Source organism: Antechinus flavipes, chromosome 4 (assembly GCF_016432865.1).
Source record: "Antechinus flavipes isolate AdamAnt ecotype Samford, QLD, Australia chromosome 4, AdamAnt_v2, whole genome shotgun sequence".
Classification (NCBI taxonomy): Eukaryota; Metazoa; Chordata; class Mammalia; order Dasyuromorphia; family Dasyuridae; genus Antechinus; species Antechinus flavipes.
The window spans coordinates 218,890,280-218,896,366 of record NC_067401.1 but is presented as its reverse complement, the minus strand read 5'-3'; positions in this window follow the sequence as shown (position 1 = coordinate 218,896,366).

The window sequence follows — 6,087 nt, the reverse complement described above, 5'->3', positions numbered from 1 at the left end:
TTCATTTTGGATTTTTGATTTTGGTCACTTGGTAATGGTTAACCGGAAGTTTCCTATAGAACCGTCATTCTTATCTCTTCCAATGAATTAGATTGCTGGGCAGCCAGTCCAATGATACTATTGTTTTGTGATGATCAGATTTAAAATGCTTTAATTTTGCAAAGCTAATATGCCTAAATCACCAAGAATAACTTATATGTGGTCTGCCTACCGACTATGTCAGGAATTATTTGACTTTCAAACATTAGACTTTGAGCTGTCTTTTGCTTTCTTTGTATTCCCAGCTTAGTACTGAATTGGACACTTAGTAAGTACTTAATAAATGTTTATTGGATGGATGATTTCTCTTTATCAGCTTGATTTTTTTTTTAATTTGAGAGAACTTATGCCTAAAGAGAAGCCCATTAATTCTATTTATATTTTATTGTAGTTTTAATTCTGTACCACACCCCTCCTGAGGACAAACTATTTCATAAATACACCCTCCTATCTTTCCTAGAACTAGGAATTGTATATCGAGTACTAAGGGGGAGAAAAATAGAGCCTTTCAACTTTTGTTGAAACTATTGTTCAGATTTTTACTTTTTATTTTGTTATGGGATCACATGAGTGAGTCCTTAGGATAGCTAATATAATCGTATTTTTTATAGATGAGGAAATAGAAGCTAGGGGAGACTGGGTAATTTGTCCATATTCACATATATTCTGAATGATGGAGATGGGATTTGAATTTAGGTCCTCTTATTCTAGTACTAATGCTCTTTCCACCATATCTTCTCAGTTAATTAAGTCCATGAAAGCAGCATGAGTAGAAACTACAATAGTGTGATTCATAGAATTTAAAGTCTTAGTGAACCTTAGAGATTTTACTTCAGCAGTTTTCAGAGTGTAGTCTAAAACTATTTTTATAATTATACTAGGGTTAAAACTATTTTTGTATAATACTAAGATTCTATTAATCTATTACACTATTCCTCTCTTTTCCAACTATCATTTTTGTGTAAGGTCAGATTTTCTTCTCATAGAGCAAAAAGAAACAAATATTTACTAATTACCTACTGTGTACCAGGCACTAACCTAAGCACTTTACAAATATTTTATTTGATCTTCAAAAAAGCCTTGTAAAGAAGGTGCTATTATCATTATAACATTATTCTTGAGGAAATTAAGGCAGACAGAGGTTAAAGAATTTATCCAGAGTTATTCAACTAGTGAATATCTGAGGCAAGATTTGAACTCAAGTCTTTTTGATATTAGGCTTGGCACTCTATCCACTGTGCCATCTCACTTTCTTAAACTAATACAACATCAAAAACAAATTTAATGCAGTAGCAGATATTGATGTGGTTTGAGCACTAATATGATGCAATTAATGTAGATACCAGATGATGGTAGGCATCAAAAGTTGGGGTTCACTCATGCGGAGAGTTCACAATGGCCATTCTCTGGCAAAAGGTAGATTTATTTGGGAGAATAGGTTGTACAGACAAAATGAAGGGATACACTGAGAATGATAAGTATAGAATGGGAGAGCATATGAAAGATGAGTTCCTCAATGAAACTCACAATTAATTACGCAGTAGAAAGGGAGCACCCCATGAGGTTGCGGCATGCCCTTAGCTGGCAGTCTAAATCTTGAAAGGGACTTAACACTCTAAAAGAGTTAGCTGTAAGGAAGAGCAGTGGGGTTAGGGAAGATACCACATGGTTTGGAGGGGTGGGTAATGAGAAAGACACATGAGCCAGAGTGCTGTGATGGACTAACCCAAAGAAGGCAGCAACCATGGAAGACATGGAAGGCAGCCCATAAGTAGATTTTATAGGGAAAATTTAACCTCAGGGACAAGTCTGGAATTTCTGACAGGGCATAGCAAAGTGAGACTGCTCAAGACCTCTATAGAGAATGGGTCTGTGGAGTTTGACATAACTTGGATTTCAGACTGGAGCACCTCCTCAAAGGGTGGGATTATGCAGCTAAACTGATCTCTATCAGTGTCTTTTCCCTGCCTGTCCCGGGGATTAATTTTTATCAATTCCTTTGCTAGCCACACCTAACACTGAAGATCTGATTAGATAGGAGAATCCAGCTGTCTTCTATTAAGTTTGATATTAAAGAAATTTTCAAAAAATACGTAAAATTGTGCTGTTCTTATTGCTAAATTTTTTTGTTTTGAAAAATAGTTATGTTAACTAGTTTGTTAACATTTAATGAATTTATTATTTTAAATGAATTAAATATTATAAAATACCATTTTAAATTTTTAATACTATAAGTATGTACATATAGACTACATATGTAAAAGCTCTTTAGGTTGTCAATGATTTTTAAAAAAGAAAAAAGTTGTTGATACAAAAAAAAAAAACAAACCCAAAACCATGAGAACAACTGGTCTAATCCAAAACTTTCACTGGCCCAAGGAAGCTAAATGATTTTCACAAAATAATATGTGACTTAGAATTTTAGTTAGGTTCTTTGACTTAAAACTCATTGTTCCTGCAACTTACTGCCAAATGATGGACTTGAGAAAATATAATCATACCTTTTGTCTTCTATTGATCCAATACACTCTTAAAAATAGATTTTATTGATATTGTCTAGATTTCTCCCATATCCTTTCCTCTCCCTTTTCTAGAGAACTGTCAAAAGTAGGAGAATTTAGCAATACATTACATAACTATTTTATTTACTTGAGTTCTTTTTAATCAATTCATAATGCTTGAATTATGTGCCTTCCTGCAGTGTCTAATAAAGATAGAAACTGCGAAGATCTCAAAACCTTGGAGTTATTTTTGACTCTCTTTCCTTTATCTCCTATATTCTGTCAATTACCAAGTCTTATAAACATGTCTCTTATACTCATGTAAATCTTTATTTCCATTGCTATTACCTCAGCCTTGCTATCCATTAATTCTTTGGATTGCTGTAACTATTTCCTAACTGGCTTCTTCAACTCCAGGATATCGCTATTCATATCCATTCAGCATACAACTAGTAGACAACTAGTAGACTAATCTTTTTAAATACTACTTTCATTAATTAGTTCAATTCGTTAAATATTTATCCAGGATTTATTAGATACTAGTGTTTCAAAGAGAAAGGGAAGAAGGAATAAGCATTTATATAAAGCCTATTACATTTACATAAAGTCAGGTATTGTACTAATTGTATTTTTTAAAAATATTATCTCGAATGTTCCTCACATCCACTCTTCAAAGTAGATGCTATTATTTCCCCATTTTTCAGTTGGGAAAACCAAAGCATGCAGAAGTTATTTCTTGCTCAAGGTCATGTAGCTAATAAGTGTCTTGAGACCAAATTTGAACTCAACTCTTACTGGCTCTAGGCCCAGAACTCTGTCTTCTATACTACCAAGGAATCAAAATAGTCTTTGCCTTCAAAGATCTTATATCTTGCTGGGAGATATAACAGGTGTATGTCAAAAACTATAAAGAAGTTAGAGAGAGAGACAGAGACAGAGAGAGAGACAGACAGACACACACACATACACATACACACAAGAGGGGGCAGAGAGAGAAGAGAGAGAGAGAGGAGAGAGACAGAGAGAGACAGAGAGAGAAAGAAGAGACAGAGAGAGAGAGAAGAGACAGAAGAGGGAAAGAGAAAGGGAGAGAGAGAAGAGGGAAAGAGAAAGGGAAGGAGAGGGAGAAAAAGAGAGGGCATAGAGATAGAGATGGAAGGAGGGAGAGAGAGAGACCAAAGCTTACTTAGGGGAAATCAGGAAAGAACTTAGATATCTAAGTGGTGGCACCTGAACTCTATTTTGAAGGATGCTAGGGCTTCTTTTATGGAGAGGTAAGGAAAGAATGACTTTCCAAACACAAAGGACCACTTGGCGCAAAAACACAAAGGACCACTTGGCGCAAAAACACTGAAGCAACAGATGTAATATTTTGTACTTTCCTTCTTGATAATATTGCTAGTGAAAGGCAATATAGTATAGCAAATACAAAGTTGGCCTTGGAGTTAGAAAGATGAATGTTTAAGATTTGCCTCTGACATATGCTGACCAGGTGTCTCTAGTCAAGTCATTTAACCATTCAATGTCTCATATAGCTCTCTAAGACTATAAATTGGAAAGCAAGTATGCATTTGTAAAGTGAATTTTCTCACTGAGAGATGCAAATATCAAATGATTCCATTACAGATCTGGCTTAAAAAAAAAAAAAAAAAAACAACTCCAATACCATGCCCTAAAACTGCAATGATTTTGTGTCAAGTAGCAAACTCCTGCCTTGCTTTCAAGGAATGCCATCATTTGAACTCATTGTTCATAGGCAACTGCTCAAGGTCCCTGGACTAGACAGGTTGGTGTCCTCTTTGTCCATACATATACTCTTCGTTGCCACCTGAAATGTTTTCCTCTTCCTCTGCTTCTTATCCATAAAATGTGAAAGAGTCACAAAGATTTCATTCCTGATCTTAGGGATTTACTATCTACTTTAGAAGACCAGTCATGAAAAAAAAAATTTAAGGAAAAAAATTATGACAGCATATGGTTAACTAGTCTTCTTAGCTGTCTTGACTTGTTTCCTGATCTAGTTTATAAACTCCTTAAGGACATGAGACTAGTCTGTATCAGCGCATATACTCTTCCTTGTCCTTTGCCTAACAGAATTCAACATTCTATAAAAATTGGTCCATTTCACTTATTTAGTCAACAAACACTTATTAAAAGGCCATTATGTGCCTGGCACTATATTGAGAACTAGAGATAAAAAGATAAAAAACAAAGTTCATGCCTCCAAGTAATTTACATTTCACTGGGGGCAAACATATACATTGAGCAGTTTGGGGGAATGGATATTTTAAAGACCAAAGCATCATGGTTCAGTATGGATATCTAGAAAACTGAAGCTAAGATGGGGGACACTATTTGAGCTTATAGGTTCTGACTACATTGGCTTCTTGCTAAGACATTGCTTCTGGAGACACATTGTCTTTTTTTTTCTCTCCAATTGAAACTAGCCAAGAATGCTAATGCCATTTTGTTTTGTTTTAAATTTAAAACTGCCTTGGTCTCTCCCTCCCACCCACCCCCACCTCAGTTAGGTTAGCCCTTCTATTGTGTATTCCCCTGAGATTTTACTGGCATAGAACATTCATTTATGCTCTCACATTTTTGTTGAGAGTGATGGTGAGGGGGATAGAGTCCAGGAAGTATACTGTGCCCAGGTTCCTGTTCTGTAATGGTTTTTTGGGAGGTTCCTAGATACAATGAAAATTTTGTACATGCTACTTTGTAAACCTGTCCATGGTGTCAGAATCAGCACTGGCTTTTTTGACCAATTGGCTGGAGAAGCAGAAGGTGTTCCAGGAAAAGGGAATGAAGAACAATTCAGAAATTTGCTGTTTATAGAATTGATCCTTGTTTGTGGTTTAAAGGAGAATGTGCAAATAGAGGTGCGCCTTTATCTTAAGCAGGCATTGTTTTTGTTATAAAGTAGTACAATTGGTTACTTAGTCAATCTTTGAAATATAGCTATATATCTTTTGACTTTAAAAAGTTCTTGTTTTTTGACTTGGGCAGTTCTCCCTACAAAGATTATTAACTCTCCCATGTATTAGAAAGTCATTGGAGCTTAAATTTAGATCTGTAATGGACCTTAGAAGCTGCCAGGTCCAACTCCCCTATTTTACATTTAAGTAAACAGATTTATACAACAGTTAAATGACTTGCCCAGTCAGTGAGCATTGGAGTGGGTGTTCTGACTCCAAATAGTGCTCTTCCCAGGATACCTCTGTTGTTAAATGAGGAATGATTTTTGAGGGTCCCTACAACTTCAAAGTTCAATGTTTCTATTTCTGTATTCAGTATAAAGGGTATTCAGTATAGTTGCTGTGAACATTTGCGGGCTTAATTTTATATTTGGCTTCACATAATATTGATTATGCAAATGATCATATGTTTGGTGTTTTATTTTATCCAAACTTAATTTATCCAAATTCATGGTGAAGAAACTATGGATCATCACTAGACTGCAATTTATAATTTTGTAGATTTGACTGGAGAACTGAGAAGTTAAATGACTTGTCTAGGATCACAAAGTATTAAAGAAAGAACTTTG